The sequence below is a fragment of the Dermacentor andersoni genome, chromosome 3, assembly GCF_023375885.2.
Source record: "Dermacentor andersoni chromosome 3, qqDerAnde1_hic_scaffold, whole genome shotgun sequence".
In the NCBI taxonomy this organism is placed as follows: domain Eukaryota; kingdom Metazoa; phylum Arthropoda; class Arachnida; order Ixodida; family Ixodidae; genus Dermacentor; species Dermacentor andersoni.
The window spans coordinates 88,694,582-88,710,410 of record NC_092816.1 but is presented as its reverse complement, the minus strand read 5'-3'; the positions used below and the strand labels follow the sequence as shown (position 1 = coordinate 88,710,410).

Here is a 15,829-nt window from a genome sequence, read left to right as displayed (position 1 = left end):
CGCTTCGCCAGCGAAATACTACTGCCGGTATCTGTCCGCCCTGATGGCATTGTTGGCGGGAGCGTCTCTTGTTTTCGTTATTATTTTCTTTCTCCTCGCTTCGCCGCTCTCGTTTCTTTCAGCGTCTCCGCATTCCCGTTTACTGCACAGCGCGCGGAGTGCCGCCATGTAGAGTCAAGGTCATTCCGAACCGTTTGTTCCTTCTTTCTCCGTGCTTCTGCTCCCTTTATTTGTGTTATTTTCTTTTTCTTTCTTCTTTAGGGGAGGGGGGGGGACGATGAACGCTGTCATCGTTTACAAGCTGAGAAAGTGAATGCCGAACTGTTTCTTTTTTATTTTTTTTAGCACCGAGATACTGACTTGTGGCGTCTGTAGTGCGCCATGTAGTTTTTCAGGCATTTTCGTTGTTTATTCTTAACAAGACGCGACCAAAGTGACATTTCCTCCCAGCTGAGATTCGAACCACGGACCCCGTAACAAACGCTTTAGCGACGAGGCTGCAGGCGGTGCAGTCACGCGAAACAGCACCTGTCATCTTCCTTCGATTTTACCTCTTGCTCTTAATATCGACACCGTCCTCATCACTGTGGAACTTGTGTCTGCCGTGCACAAAAGCAACCCAGCCCAATTTACTACGACTTCCTCAGTTTCTCCTTTTGATAATGTTTCTCCGCACAACCCGACAGTATTCCGCAGTGCCCACCTTATCGAACACGTTCGAGCAGCTAGATCTGAGGAAGCTATATCGTACTTGCTTACCATGGTATAGGCGGATCGCCCATGTGCAGCTTGCTGAGCAGCGACTGGGCTGAGGTAGCCACGACTGGGCTGAGGTAGGCACTCGAGGCTTTGTGTTTCCCGCGGCTCGAAGCCGAATGAGAATGCGCCCGGGCCAGCTGAATGGGGCTGTGAAGAGAATGGGCTTCAAGCAGAGAAGGGCTGACGAAACAGCGTGCGTGGCGTAAGCTTTCAGGCACTTGTACACGTGGAGCGATCCGCGATGACGTCAGCAATGTCACATGATAAGCGACGAGCATGCGTGGCTTTGAGTTTAAAAAAAGAAACGCTCCGCTGGGCTACTTATGACAAACAAAAGCAATCGGTGGCAATAGAGATTACAAATCCGACCAAGCGGGGTTGACCGTCAAATGCATTGTCTCTTTCTGTTTGCTCTTTCTGTCGCTAAAAAAAAAAATTGCGCACACATGACGCTCAACGTTGTGCGCAGAGATGGCTTGAAGGACGGAAAGCTCAAAGATTGTGTATTGTATATACTGACTCTGGAAAATGCGTACTGTATTCTCCCCAAAGGTATGAATTGCGGGCTGTTAAAGTACGCTAATGTATAAAGAAAATCTTTCAACGTGATTAGCGACGTCTGCGTGATGGACGACTGAATATAATTTATCAATTTTTTTCTCTTTTTTTTTATAATATAGGCGTAATTTTTGAACTCCTACCGAAATATACGAAGAAAGGTATTCACGCAGCAGTACTAGTCAGTGCTGCACTCAATGCCTGAAACTGCAGCAAACGCTCATTTCGGCAACAAAGACGCAAGGAAAACAACAGTTTGAATTGTTCGTAGCTCACAAAAGATGAAAACTACCCGAAAGTGTCCAGAGGGCCCACGACATTGCGGCGGAACTTCATCTCCCGGTCCCATCGTGGGTGGCGCCACCGACTTGATCTTCGGGAGCCTTCGGTTTTAGCTCCCCAAGATCTCAGTCCCTCAGGACTCAAATAAAGTTCTTGTCATGTCATGTCATGTCATGCCGCGCCAAAATGCGCCGAAGACACGCGGAAGCATACGAGATCCGTTTTGACTATCGCGGTCCACCTTTGTTCATATTTTGTTTTTCGCTCCTTACGAACAGACGTTCCATTTACGCTGTGCTGTACGGCGGTGACGTGAAAGCGGAGCGAAAAACTACGGCTTGGAAGCAGATGTAAAATCTGCAGCGTGAAAGCCGAGCTAAATAGAAAGAAAAAGCTGCGACTGAGGGCACAGCTTCCTCCCTGCAGCAAGCCATAGCGTTTTCCGCGCGTTGGCGTCGTCTGGATGCTCGAGGCGCGCGGTGCAATTGCATAACATGAGACCGCTGGCCATTTCGTCTGCAGTGCGTGCCTTGAGGCCCGACAGGCAGCCGTATGTCGAAGAGCAAGCGAGCGGACGAAGAGATCCCCCTCCGCCATCTCCGCAAGCATGACGCCGCCGCGTTTGTGTCAAGCGTTTAGGTCGAGTTTAGGTGAAGCCTCTAGCGAGGTATAACGTCACCGCTGCCTCCCAGAGAAGCGAAAGCTGATGCACCACGCCGGTACAGAGAAGGACCTGCACACTTGTGTTGCTGCTCTTTGTCATTTTTTGACTCTTTTTTTTTTTGTAAATGTGCGCTGTGCCGTCATCTCACAACTCCCGCAGAATAAGCATTTAACCTCGAAGCGAAAGTTCGAACCCACCCTACGGGTAAGCACCTTTCCTTCGACGTGCCTGCGTCCGCAGCTACGCCGCACAAGCCAGTCTAGGGCGGGTAACTGTTTCCGGTCGTTAGGAATAATCATACTTTGCTCTAAGCATTGTTTCTATCGTGCAGGGCATTTGTTTAGTCTGTGTCATTTTTATGTATCATACTTTAGCTGCTAACTGTGTGCTCAGTGTTTGTACTGCTTAGCGCCACAATTTCTAGAACGCTTACGAAATGTTACATGTGAAATTGATACCATTGTTTCCCTTTTTTGTCTTTCTTTTTTTTTACGGAAATTACTGCCATGGTACAGGCAAGAATAGGAATGGAATAGGAATAGGAAATTACTTCACATTCACTATACAAAATTTAATGTTAAGAAATCTGAGGGAGTAGAAAGAGAAGAGTGGGAGGGGGTAGAGGGTGTTGACACGCCGTACAGCCGCACCGGGTGTGCCGGTAGGCCCGCTGACTCCACTGTCAACAGGGCTTCCCATACGACTTGCGACGCGTCGGAAAGACTGTTCCTCCCACGGTTGGAATTCGACGGAACGCGTTAAAGTCTTGCTGATTCCTCATGAATTGGCACGGCCGGTCGCACAATGGATCCCGCGCGGAACGTGGAATCGTGCGGTATGTATGCATAGCGGGACCTGAAATATGCGCCTCTGCCGGCGCCTACTCCCTCCCCTTTTGCTCTTCCCCACATAAAAAGAAAGGAAGTGGAAACACGGGCATACGTTTCACGCTGTTGTACTGTTTTACTTTTGTACTGTATTACAGTAATTTTTCATGCACCCGTTAAACCGATCACTGCAATGTTCTATACTTGCACAGCAGTGGTACCTCGTGAAGTTTTAGAAGTTTTCCTTATTTCAAATAGCATCGAATGCGAACTAACCTTACTGCACTCGAAGATGTCCTTTCTTTCTTTCTTTTTTTTTTTCTTTAGCGATGAAAATGCGGAACTTTAGGGCTACGCATACAAAGGGCACAGACAAACTAAAGCTTTTTTTGGCTGTCCGTGAAAGTAATTTTCTTCGTTTCGCGTGCTCGTGCACTACAGTCATCCGAAGCCTCCCATAACACGCCGAAAGTGCGTCATTCGCGCTAGTAGCACCACGGAACAACTAGACTACAATATATATATATATATATATGAATGGCCGAACGTTAAGCTCGGAAAACCTCGGTTCCAGCACAGCGCGAACGAAAGAAAGACGCCTGCTCTCACACGTTTCGAACGAACGGCCTCCGGTCGTTTTCGAGCGCATTCCGTGGGACGACGTCGAAGCATAAATAGCGGGCTGTTTGCGCCTGCTCTTCGAAGGGACAGATGCGTAAGCAGGGCGAGCAGAAGAAGAACGCGGTTCGGGTGGCCGTAAAAACGAGAACGATTCTCTCTCTTTTTCTCCGGCGCGTTGCGTTTCGCGGCATGGGGGGGGGGAGGGGGGGGGGCGCACTCACTGCAGGCATGCCTATATAAGCCGACATAGCATGCGTGCAGCAGCTCGCAACCAGTGCTGGGCTGGAAGAGCAGCCTTCTCTGATTTTCGTCGTCTTGTTTATCGCTATGCGCTTCCTTTGCCATTTCACACATTTATTGAAAGTTCATCAAAATTTGTGACTCTGTGGGCTGAGATGAACTTTATGCATGGTAGACAACCAGAACTAGATCTGGCTAGCCACCGTGTTAACTTTCCTGCCTTTCTATACGTGATCTATCTATCTATCTATCTATCTATCTATCTATCTATCTATCTATCTATCTATCTATCTATCTATCTATCTATCTATCTATCTATCTATCTATCTATCTATCTATCTATCTATCTATCTATCTATCTATCTTCGGCGAAGGAAATGTGGCATTCTACACTGGTAGGTTTCCTCGTTTTATCTTCCTCCTCCTCTCCGCATTATCCCATTCATCTCCTCCCTGCAGCGTCACAGGTCCCGTAGAGGTCTCGACTGCAACAGCGCGCGTCGTTCCGCCGCAGTTTGGAACCGCGAGAGGGGTGCGCGCGTGTCGAAAAGGCGGCTGCCGCGGCGCGCTTTCGACGCCGCCGCCGCTGGCATTTGAAATGCCAAGGCTGTCTCGGTCGAGCGGTCTCGTCGACGCTTTTGCGGCGGCGAGACCGGCGAGCGGCGAGACTTTGTGCGCACGCGCGCACAAAGATGCGCGCGTGCGCGCATCTTTGTGCGACAACTCCTCTTTGCGGAGAGCGTTCTGCCCGTCATGGCTACTCCTGCTTAGCCCACTGCAGCCTTGCTTATCCTCTCGTCTTCTTCTTCTTCTTCTTCTTCTGGTTCAAGTGATTGATTGATTGATTGATTGATTGATTGATTGATTGATTGATTGATTGATTGATTGATTGATTAATTGATTGATTGATAAGAGGATAGGGCCTGCTGAAATCGCCGTAACTGTCCAGCGGGCGGCTCACACGTGAACATCGATTTACTACACCACTCGGCTCCATCAGTTAAGGACCAGTGTTTAGAAGGAACGAAGTACGTTCGTCAGAACAAATCAATTCGTTAGACGACTAGTCGGAAACGACCGTTATGACAGTTGGACTCTGTTGTAACCTGGCAAAACTTTCTGGAAACTTGTTGCTAACATTGTTGTACATTTGCATGTGCGTTGTTGGTATATACTACAGCGCGTAGTCGCATACGACCTGTACTGGATTGTTTCTTTTTTTTTTTTTTACGCGCACGCGTTTCGCACGTGCTGAGAGCCTGTCGCCATGCTCAATTTTGGTTATACACATGCAAGTTGTAAAATACCATCCACAGGACATTGTACCGCACTATATATATATATATATATATATATATATATATATATATTAAGGATTCCCTAGCGGCAAAGATAGGAGCAAACGAGATGTTGCAAGGCATTGATGCGACGAGGTGAGCTACCCTCTGCCAAACAGAGGCTCTCTCGCATTGCTTCCACCAGCGCCCACAAGGCACAATCGTCCTTTTCTTTCTCCCATATGTCGGAGCCGACGGTCCATCGTGACACGTATGTCGTGACAAATATCTCCCTTTCTTTCCTTCTTTCTTTCTTTCTTTCTTTCTTCCTTTCTTTCTTTCTTTCTTTTTCTTGCTTTCTTATTCCTTCTTTTGTTGCCGTGTGGCACATTTCTGGAGGCGCGGCTTTACGCGCGACATCCGTTTCAGAGGAATCCCCGAGTTGTTCGAGTTGCTGCAGGATATTTGCTCGATGTAACAACGCCTCCTAGATAGCAAGCCTGTGTACTTTGCTTCATGACGTCGTACTACTTGGACCGAAATTTTTATTGCCGAGCCCGGCGTGACGAAAGCGGTGGCGTAAAAAATCAACGCGGCAGCATGCCCATTAGATTTTTTGGCAGTCGGGCCAGGTAGCATGACGTCATTGATCAGAATGCACCGGCCTTGTGTTATCTAGGAGGCTTTGGCGGAAGAGAGAGAAAGAAAGGCAAAAGAAAGACAGGCAGGTTAACCAGAGATTATCTCCGGTTGGCTACCCTGTACAAGGCGAGGGGCAAGGGTATGCGATAGGTGAGAGAGAGAAGGATAAAAAGAACTTTAAAAAATTGGCGTCGCGCGTATGACGTGGAGGCGACAGCCTGTGACGTCGCCTTTGCTGTCGAAGAGATTGGCTCCTACGAGAAGAAGTGAGCGGGCGGGCTCTCGTTTGAATGTTCAGTTGGTATTGCCACTTAAGTTAGGACACGTCCACGCTATGCACATCGGTTAATGGTCACTGCCGAAAATCATAAACGGAGTCGCCGCACAAAGATGCGCGCACGCGCGCAGAACGCCATCGGAAGGCGACGGAAGGAAGCAGCGGAGCTGATGCAGAAATGACTCGCACGAGAAGAAGGACCGCGCGCGCGCGCGAAGCCTGTCGCAGCCGCCGCAAAACATCGTCCCACATTTCTGTGTTCGCTGTTGGGGTGGGAGTTGAATTGTGAATCGTTATCGTCCCAAGACACCTGCATAATCTCACCATGGAAGATAAGTTAAAAATACGGTGAAGGGGGTTATCGCGGAAAGATAAAAAAATAACGGTAGAAACGGTTACGCTTGTAAATGCGCATTATGGCAGAGAACAAAAGTATACTGGTAAGAGTAACACTTAAAAGACTAAAAGAAAGTTAACGGGGCAGTGTTTTTTTTTTTAATCACGCATGCAGATCAACAGTACTGTATACACGTTCCTCTCTTCGAACACCGATGTCACAAAGACGCTTTAGTCGCTACACATCGAACTCGATGCTGATAGAGCGATGATACGCGTCCTTTTCTAGCCCGCGTGACCTTGCTACGCTATTCATACCTCGCGCTTCGGGCCGCGCTAGAAGGTTATATGCAGATCTACTTCGGTTAAGGTCAAAAGCGAGCTCGTGTTACAGGGGTATTAGTTATTAAACGGTCAACTCGGAGTTACGTACGTGCGCTCTCGAGCGGGCATCGCGCTTTAACAGTTTAGAAGCACTGCCCGCCATGGAAAGGTGCTGTCAGACGGGCCTTTGAATGTCGACCGCGGGCTCGTTTGTGCAGCAAATGGCGCCCCGAGTGAGGTTCGCCCTTTGCTGTATGCGTACGCTGACGTGTCCGTCGACATTGTTCTTGCATAGAGCTGTTGCCCAGATGCGTTGTTTTCGCTGTGTACATTCGGCCAACAAAAGTTTGCGGGTCACTGTGTTTGCAAGAGAGAGAGAGAGAGATGAATTCCCGCAAAGCCTGCAGGCACATAACCTCGCAAAAAAAATTTTTTTTTTTCAATCGGTTGTATATACTTTGCGATCTACGAAGTGGACCGTTAAATTAGAAGCACCGTGCCTCAACAGAGCAGAAAAGTTTGTGTGTCCCGTAAACTTTCCTGGCCGACCGTTTCTGTAATTTATTGCCGTCATTTTCTTCCAAACTTGATCGCTCGATCGCAGCGCTCGCGTTTAGTAGCCAAATCACGTCCCGCGTCCACAATCGTAAAATTTGATGCAACAGAACCCACACCCTCACACAGAGAAAATGAAGGTGAAATATTGGCATTACGGTCAAATTTTGTGCTCGCTTCTGTCTAAAAGGCTATTGGGCAACAGCGTCGGACTTGTGGCCGTGTCTGCGAGACGACGGAGATGAGGAGATAATTTCATTTTTTATTGTTCTCGTATTTACCGTCGACACGTCACCTGTGTGATTATTGGTAGCCGAATTAATTAAGCGAATAATGTATTAGTAGTGTGAAATGCATATATCCTATCAAGTATTGAATATATGGTATATTCTTGTGGTATACAGTGAACTTGCTTTTCATGTGGCAAATTTATACTTCTTTGGAGAAGTTTTAACTTACGTGTAGTGCCCTGAGGAAAGCCTCGATGTCAAGCGTACACCCTCCAATGCGTCGCCGTTCTTTAATTAATAACAGTTGCACCATGCGTTTATCAATTGCAATACATTTGCCCACAACGGAATCACCCAGAAATAGAGGATAGGAAGCTGCGATGGCTAACGCAATAGAATTAAATATATTACATTGAACACAAGTGGATGATGCCGTGGTTGGACAGAATTCAAAGGTTATGCGTATAGTTTGAGTCTCCCGATTAATTTTGACTATACTGCGAGTTCTCCCGCCCGCCCACAGTCGCTTATGTGCCTTCACTAACTAGCACTAGCTGGACAGCCTAACCTAACGGGGTTCGTTGGCATTCGCTTCTGCTTTCGTCGTTCGAGAGGTTAAATTTGAGGCTGGTATCTTGTCGGAGTGTCCAGGGCCGCGACGATGCCATTCGCCTTCGCGCTTCCTCGGTGTTCATAGCGACGCTCCGCCAGCGTTATCAGTGGGATCTTCCGGCCGCGAGCGCTGGATGATAAAGAGTGGCATAAAATCGAGTGCGAAGGCACCGCTACAAGATCGCGGCCAAGCGTGTAACAGCGGTCATGCGTCTTCTTGTTCTGTGTCGGCGGCCCGCGCTGATAGCGTTGTTTGCTCCGAGAACGTGCTGGGCCACCCGCCCGACTCCGCTTCTGTTCGGGAATGCAGCGACAAGACGTAAAATGCCGGAAATAAGCGACGTTTGCCTTTCATCCAGGGCAAAATAATTGTTTATTTTTTTCTTTCTCTCTGTTGCCCTTCTTTCCCCTTCCTTTCTTTTCATTCGTGAAAAAAAAAGAAACGAACAGAAATGTAACGGTTAGAGCGCACCTTGCTGCAGAACAAAACGGGGTCGGCTATATACGTGTAACGCGTGTTGTAGCACCCGTGCCAAGATGTCGGAGGAAGAATTTCCGGAAGTCCTCTCGAAGAAAGAAAGAAAAATACACAGCGGCGGGCGGTGCACTGCATTCTCCTCCCAACGTGTCTCTCGCTCTGCCTCCCTGTCCGTCAAACTGACACTCACTGCACCGTCGCGCTCCTATCACTCACTCACTCACTCACTCACTATTTTCTCCACTCTCCCCTCTTATGCTTTCGTCTTTTACTCTCGCAACATTCTTTTGTTTTTGTTTGTTTGTTTGTTTTTTACTGAGGAAGCCAGGGGACGTATTCTCGAACGATCACGCTCTGCAATACTATCGCTCTCGCGTGAGGTATGTAGTGCTCAAACAGCCAATAAGCGCTCACCGAAAGTTATATCGCCTGAAGTGCATCTTCCAATGAATACGTCCCCGGGATGGTGAACTGTGTACGGCGTGGTCACCGCTCTCTAACAGACAGACCGGTACCACCATTTTTAAGGAGCACTCTTTAAGTAAACACCGACTCACCCTGGTTGCAGTGCTTTCGGTGTTGCATCCAGATTGCATCTGGAGCCGATGCACTTGCTCCTGAGCACCTACAGCAGCCAAAAATGTGGGATAGAAGGCCATCTGAACCTCCTTGGTCAAAAAACTTCGTCGTATAGCCCACCGTCCGCTTCGAAGAAACCGTGTATATGCACTTGCGCACTTCAAACGCAGGAGGCCGCTTTATTCGGCGGAACGACCCAGTACTCGCCGTTTCTCGCGCGGCGATGGAGCAAACCAAATAAAGAAAAAGAAAAAAGACGCCGCATATCCGCAACCATTAGCGGCCTCGACGGGGTCGTTAATTCCAGACGAGCCATTAGAAGTTCGGAAGGGAGTTAAAGGGGGCACATATATATCTAGGCGGTCAAGAAAAACGTAGTTTCGCTGCACGAATACCGACGGACGCATAACTCGATGCTGATGGAAAGCAGGGCGCGAATGGAAGCGTCCAGAGCTTCGAGACTGCGCGGAAGCTGTGCCGATCGGCCAGCGATGCATCGTAAGCGAGACGAGCGAAGAAATTCCGCGGCCGAAGCGTTCGCCATGTTGCAAATGCCGGGGTCTCAGTTGCGGGTGCTTCATGCTTGCTTCTTACAGTTGCGTGTACTCCCAAAGCCACCTACTCGCCGGAGCGAAAAGGGATTCCGCGGTAAAGCCGATTTCCTTCTTGGTTTATACGAATTTAACTTGAAATTGAGGTCCGCGCTCTGGCACTGCGAACTTTCCAATTCACTCATCAATTTCAGTTTGTGCATCCGAATTACGAATAAATTGTTTTTCTTCATTTTTTTCTTTTTCTCCTTTTTTCTTCTCCTCTTCAACCTCCTCCTGTTCTGCTGCAGTTCCCCTTCTGACCACTTCCACTTCGTTTATTTATCTCTCTCTCTCCCTCTGTTCCACAACAGATACCTCTACACTTCCAAACACCGTAGTTGACCTGTTCATTTTATTCTTTTCTGTGCATTCACGCTTCGGTGGTCCCGAGTGTCAGAGAAGGAACTTTCTGTCGTTATACCCTTCAAAATGACGTGACACTAGCTGTTGCCTTTCTTTTCTTTTTTTTCCCTCGCATATTTTTTTTCGTTTTACCTCCGAAGCCTCGAAAGATACTACAAGAGTACACCTCGACTTCCCATCCCTCTCCCATTTTGCGGCAGGCTAACGGCGGCAGGCTTCTGCTTGCGTAATTAGGGTTTCCTCCGCAAGTTCTTCCGGCGCCAAGGTGCATACTGCGCCTCACGAACTGCGTGCAGTACAGTGAAGGCTACAAGGCAGAGTCAGTGAGAGAACCAGATTTCAGGCAGGCCCCGTTGTTCGCCGATTATTCTACTACGTGCTTTGCTGCGACCGAGTGCATGGATCACGGCAGTTTTAACGGCGTGCAATGTAGTACGTGACCGCCTTCTTTCCTTTGAGACGCTGGCGCAGTCTGTTCGCGTATGAGATTGGCTGACGCGGACCAGTAGCTTAAGTTGCACGGCACGAAGTTGCTGAGTTGGCGGAGCGTGAGCGGTGAAGCACCTACTACACGGCGCCTAACCTAACCGCCGCTGTGATGGGACCACTTTAGTGTTTCTCCCCCCCCCCCCCTTTTTTTTTCCTCCTCTTATGTTTTGTTCAGCTCGTCCGTGGTACTACGGAAGGGTGCAGCTTCCGCACGGCCGTTTATATTTATAGCTCCCTTCTTCCGGGCATGGAGAAGGACCTCGTTAGATCGCTATTGTCTGTGAAGCGCCGAAGCCAGCGCGCTATTTGTTGCGGCGGCGGCAGGCGACGGCGACTTTTAGCGAGAACATTTACGGCACTCCCGGCCGAGCTCTTTACCGAGCTCGCGTACGCGCTGCCGCCTAGTGAGTGCGTGTGAAAGCGCGCGGCAGGTGTCGCAACTGCTTCACTAAGCTACTCTCACCCGTGTGTGCACGGCCTGTCCGCTCGTGCGTCGAGTTCGGCGCACGCTTTGCGCAAGCGGGATGATTCCGCGCTGGGGAAGGTAGGGCGACGGGCTAAATATACGTTCGATTACAATGTAGATTTATGGCGTTGCCCGTGTCCAATTAAGAGGCTGTCACCACGCGAATCTATAGGTTTCCCTAAGATTCCCCCAGACACGCGCATATTTCCCTCTTCACAACCTGCAGCCTCGCATATAATCGTTCTTTCCTGACGAACGTTATTGTTTGCACACGGTGACTTTCCCCTTTTTGTCAGTCTGCGCCAAGAAACGAGGCAGTAAAATCAGTGGATGATTTTAATAACTATTATATGACACTGCATACTTGACGCTGTAGTAATAAGGGAAAAGCCTTCTAGTCACAGACCTCCTTCCGCGTGTACAGTACATGCACAGGACTTCCCTGTATACATATGGACACGGCTCTGCTTGGGTTGTGTCAGCCTCGTTGTAGCAGTTGATTGATTGATTGATTGATTGATTGATTGATTGATTGATTGATTGATTGATTGATTGATTGATTGATTGATTGATTGATTGATTGATTGATTGATCCGGATGCCTCAACACCATACCTCGGCTACGAATGATGCTTCCTACTGCCTTAGAAATTTAGAAATGAATTCGCGAACTTGTTTCTAATTCCCACCCTGATGCCGCGGTTGGTACCATGAGAGCTAGTGAGACGCAGTGACGACATTTACGGTAGAGGCTCGAAGAAAGCTTCGCGGTTCCCGTAGTTATTGAGCTCCTGGCAACACGGAAGGGAAACGGAGCGAGTTTCCCAAGCCAACCGAGGATATAACCCACGCAGCGCCTTCTACTGATGACGCAAAGTTAGCGGCTGTGACGTCAGTCGCGTTATACAGAGCAGATGTTTCTATTGCAGATCACGCCGTGATGAAAAGATGAACCGTCGCATGCCGGCGTCGCCCTCTGGTTGTATTGGCTGTCAGCCAGCAGGCGTATAACGTCGCAGCTCGGAGCCTGCTTCTATCTATACTATACACATATGTGCTTCAAGTTGCTTCTCTCGTGTCTTCCGCAAGCAGTGCGACGGTCGTGCAAGGTCGTTTTTTTCTTCTTTTCCTTCTTCTTTTTTTTTTTTTGCTTAATGTTCCCGTTATGTGATATCGCAATTCTGGTCCCCCGTATGGCGCCAGAATTGTAAGCTTCTTCGAGGACACCCGCTGCAGCACATGCGTTGTTAAGCTGAACATGCAAGAGTCCTGTGTCCGCGGTCACAGCGAGAGGTGATCGTGGTATCGGTGGTTCCGATGTAACGTTGATCATTTCTGGTGTGACAGGCAGCTAAGTTAAGGGGTTCACATAACTATGGCGGCAGGTACCGTGCGCATGCAGCAGATAAGCAAACGAGAAAGATAGAAATTCTGAGAACAACGGGAAATAAGCGGTATGAAGTGACGTGATCAACGACCTTACTGCGGGTAAAAAAAGAAAAAAAAAAGGTATAGGTCGAGCATAAATTCACGTCTGGACCGCGCGTCGCACGATCCAGAAGGAGATCGACACGTTTGATTTATTGATTGCTTGCTCGGTTGATTGATTGATTTGTTGTTTGGTTGATATTAATCGGGCGCCGTCGAGTGAAGACGTATAGTAGAGAGCTCCGGATAAATTTTGGCTACCTGCGGCTCTTCATTACGCCGCGGCGATGCAGTGAGCAACGAGGCCGTGGGTTCGTGTCCCGGTCTCGGCCGCATTCAGACGGGACGGGTGTAATGCAAAAAACGCTCGTGTACTTAGATTTACGTGGACGTTAAATCATCGCGCAATCCCCGATAGTTACGGCGTGCCTCATAGTCAGACCGTAGTGCTGGTACGTAAAAACTTGATAATTTTCTTTAATTTAGTCAGTCAATCGATCAATAAACTGAGCGCCCTCGTAGTTAGAGAGACATGCTTCGAACCTATCGTGAGCACCTGTCGACTACTCCGGTCGTATACGCGTTGACTGCGCTTTGTACGCGACACAGAACCTGCTCTGCACGCTGTATCTAATGCGAGCCACCGTAACGTACGTTTTATTTCTTGTTTTTTTTTTTTTATTCCGGCAAGTCGCAGTAATGCGTACATTCCGTAACTCTGTTGCGTGAAAAGTGAAGCCACAGGCGGAGTCCGCGTGTGCAGGCGGAGTGCCGCATATGGAGTGCCGTGTGGCTGACTCACGTGTTCCCTCTCTCCCCTCTCCATAGCTTTTTTTTTTATCGTTATTTTCATTTGCTATAACGCATCGCGCACTTCTCGACACGCGCTCGTTCACGGATCCACGAAGCATGCGACTCCCCGCAGCGCGCATGACTCCGTAGACGTAAAAGTGAGAGAAACTTCTGGGGAAAATACGCTTGACAAAATAGCGTATATGGCCACTGCTGGGAGGTGGTGACGAGGTTGTGATCGCTAGGCGGAGTTCAGGCAGAGGGCCATTTACAATAGTCGACCGTGGATGTTCGAACTTTTTTTTTTTTCGCTTGAACTTTCCGCGTTCAGAAAACACGTGCGCGCCGAAGCCATGCGCCTTATAGAACGAGTGCCGCGCAGTCTGGTTCGTAGTGAACACTGATCTCTGAGCGGCGATGAATTTGCACGCTGTTGATCAAATACGGGGAGGAGAGAGAGAGAGAGAGGCATGTGGAAGAACGCAGATGAGCTACGGATTCGCTGGCGATGAACCGCTCAGATATAAGATAAGGTAAAATATTACGCTACCTTAAGAACATACGACCGCTATATTGCCCAGAGATACAATTTTGTGAGAGAACGAAGGAGGCGTGAAAGAAGTTTTCTTTCCTGTCCCGTTTGGTGGTCGGCATTGATATCTACGCGTTTTGGACTCGACATGTTTTCTCTATATTTTTTTCCCACGATAGAATGTATTTACATTGTTTCAGAGTATCCAATTGCCTTGGTCGAGGATCCACTCTCTCCGGGCTTAAACGAGCGTTAAAAAGATGCAACTCAGGCCCCTGCCCGGTGGCCTGCAGAAGTTATTCTCAGAATGCATCGTGGCTTTTATTCAGTGAAGAAGAAAGGATATTGTAAGAAAATAATGAGAAAGAAGGTGGAGGCCTGCGCCAACTCCTTTATTGTCACCGGCGTTAGAGTTATAAACTAAGTCTAGAAAAAGATATGACAGTATAGCCTATAAATTTACATGTCAGATAATGGAAGTGACGAGAGACGTAAAAAAGATGCGTTCGTGGGGATGTGTGCTCGCGCAGGCTTAGGGCAGGTTTTGTTACCGTCTCTTTCTTTTTCTAGGCTAAAATCACCCGACCCCGATGGGCACAAGAATGTACGCTATACTGCCAGAGTGAGATAAGGAGGAATAAAAGACACTCATAAACCCCTAAATGAAGCGCACGTTATCAGTTGTGCCGCAATGCAAGCGCCGACGCGCACTCTGCAGGGTGCCGTTCTTGCTTTACCGAAGCCTGACAACCAATCAGTCAGCGATGATGCCTGCGAGTCCGCGACCTCGGCGTTTCGAAACGTGAGAGGGAACATCTGCAGCAGCGGCCGCGTCGCGCGACGTCAGGCCCCTGTGCATTCTGCGCAACACATCGGCGAACGGACAATCGGACGGGGCTTACGCCGCAAAAAAATGACGCGTAACGGGGAAACGATTAACAAAAAAAAGAAAACTTCGACACGACGCGGCCGAAACAGCGCGGCTGCGTTTCTAGCCAGCGGATGTCCTCCATCCACTAAAGCAACGAGTTCCACCGCTCCCACAGACTGCAGAGCGCGCGCTCTCCGACGATCGAACAAAGATACAAAAGCGTAGAGCAAACCGCACTAAAAGCGAGAGATAAAAGAAACGAAACAACCCCCTCCCCCCCCATGCAAATAAAAAAGAAGCGAAGGAGAACGCCGCCCGAGAGCGCCAGCGAGCGCTAAGCAAGCGCGACTTCGCAGCGCAACCAGCGGCGCTAGCGGCGCAACGCAAGACCACGTGCCATAATTTTTCGGAGGTGACGTGTTTTGCGTCATAGCCCGCAGAGAGGAAGTTCCGGCGTCCACGTGGTGACGCCACGTCCAATGGCCGTAATCCACATGAACTTTGTTGAGTGTGTTCGCCTGTCATCTGCACCGCGCCACGGAAACTTGCGCAGGACTCACTACAGCCTTTAAATGGTACGATGGTACGTACGAGCATGCTTATGAGACGCGCGTCGATTCGGTGAACGTTTTCGATTGTTTCTGAGCTGTTCGAGGCCGCGTTTAGCCCCACCGTCGTTGCCGAAACCTTGAATGGTGCGAAGCCGGCACTTGCGGATGAATTGTCTAGGCCTAAAACTCTGTGCATGGGGCTCCCCCCCTTCCGAGGACTTCTTTTTTTGTATTGCCATCCCCCCACTATCACCGCTCTTTGCGCCCGTGTAAAACGTTCGCTTCTACGCAAAGAACGTAGTTCAGAGTGTGTAGGGTCCATAAAAAAGCGAGATAAAACTCGATAGGTATCGATACTACGAAAGTAACTGGGCTCTTTTATAGCGAGCTGCGCGTCGCACCGTGAACATTGCGAGAGCGCTACGAATACTTTTGCTGCCTGCGACGAGAATCCACGGATTTGCATGCAGGTCGTCATGTTCGT

At 49.0% G+C, this 15,829-nt stretch overlaps 1 protein-coding gene across 4 annotated transcripts in view; it reads left to right on the top strand.

Moving 5' to 3' along the window:
* Window positions 1-15,829, top strand: part of SERCA (ATPase sarcoplasmic/endoplasmic reticulum Ca2+ transporting SERCA) — a 101,468-nt gene that overhangs the window by 43,111 nt on the left and 42,528 nt on the right. For 2 of the 4 annotated variants that reach the window (XM_055067513.2, XM_050173124.3), the window contains exon 1: window positions 15,271-15,377. The exons of 1 other annotated variant lie outside the window; for it this stretch is intronic. The gene's annotated coding sequence lies outside the window, so the exon portion shown is untranslated. Of the gene's footprint in view, window positions 1-15,266; window positions 15,378-15,829 lie in introns of those variants that run through there. One more of the 4 variants, XM_050173126.3, reaches the window with a different exon arrangement.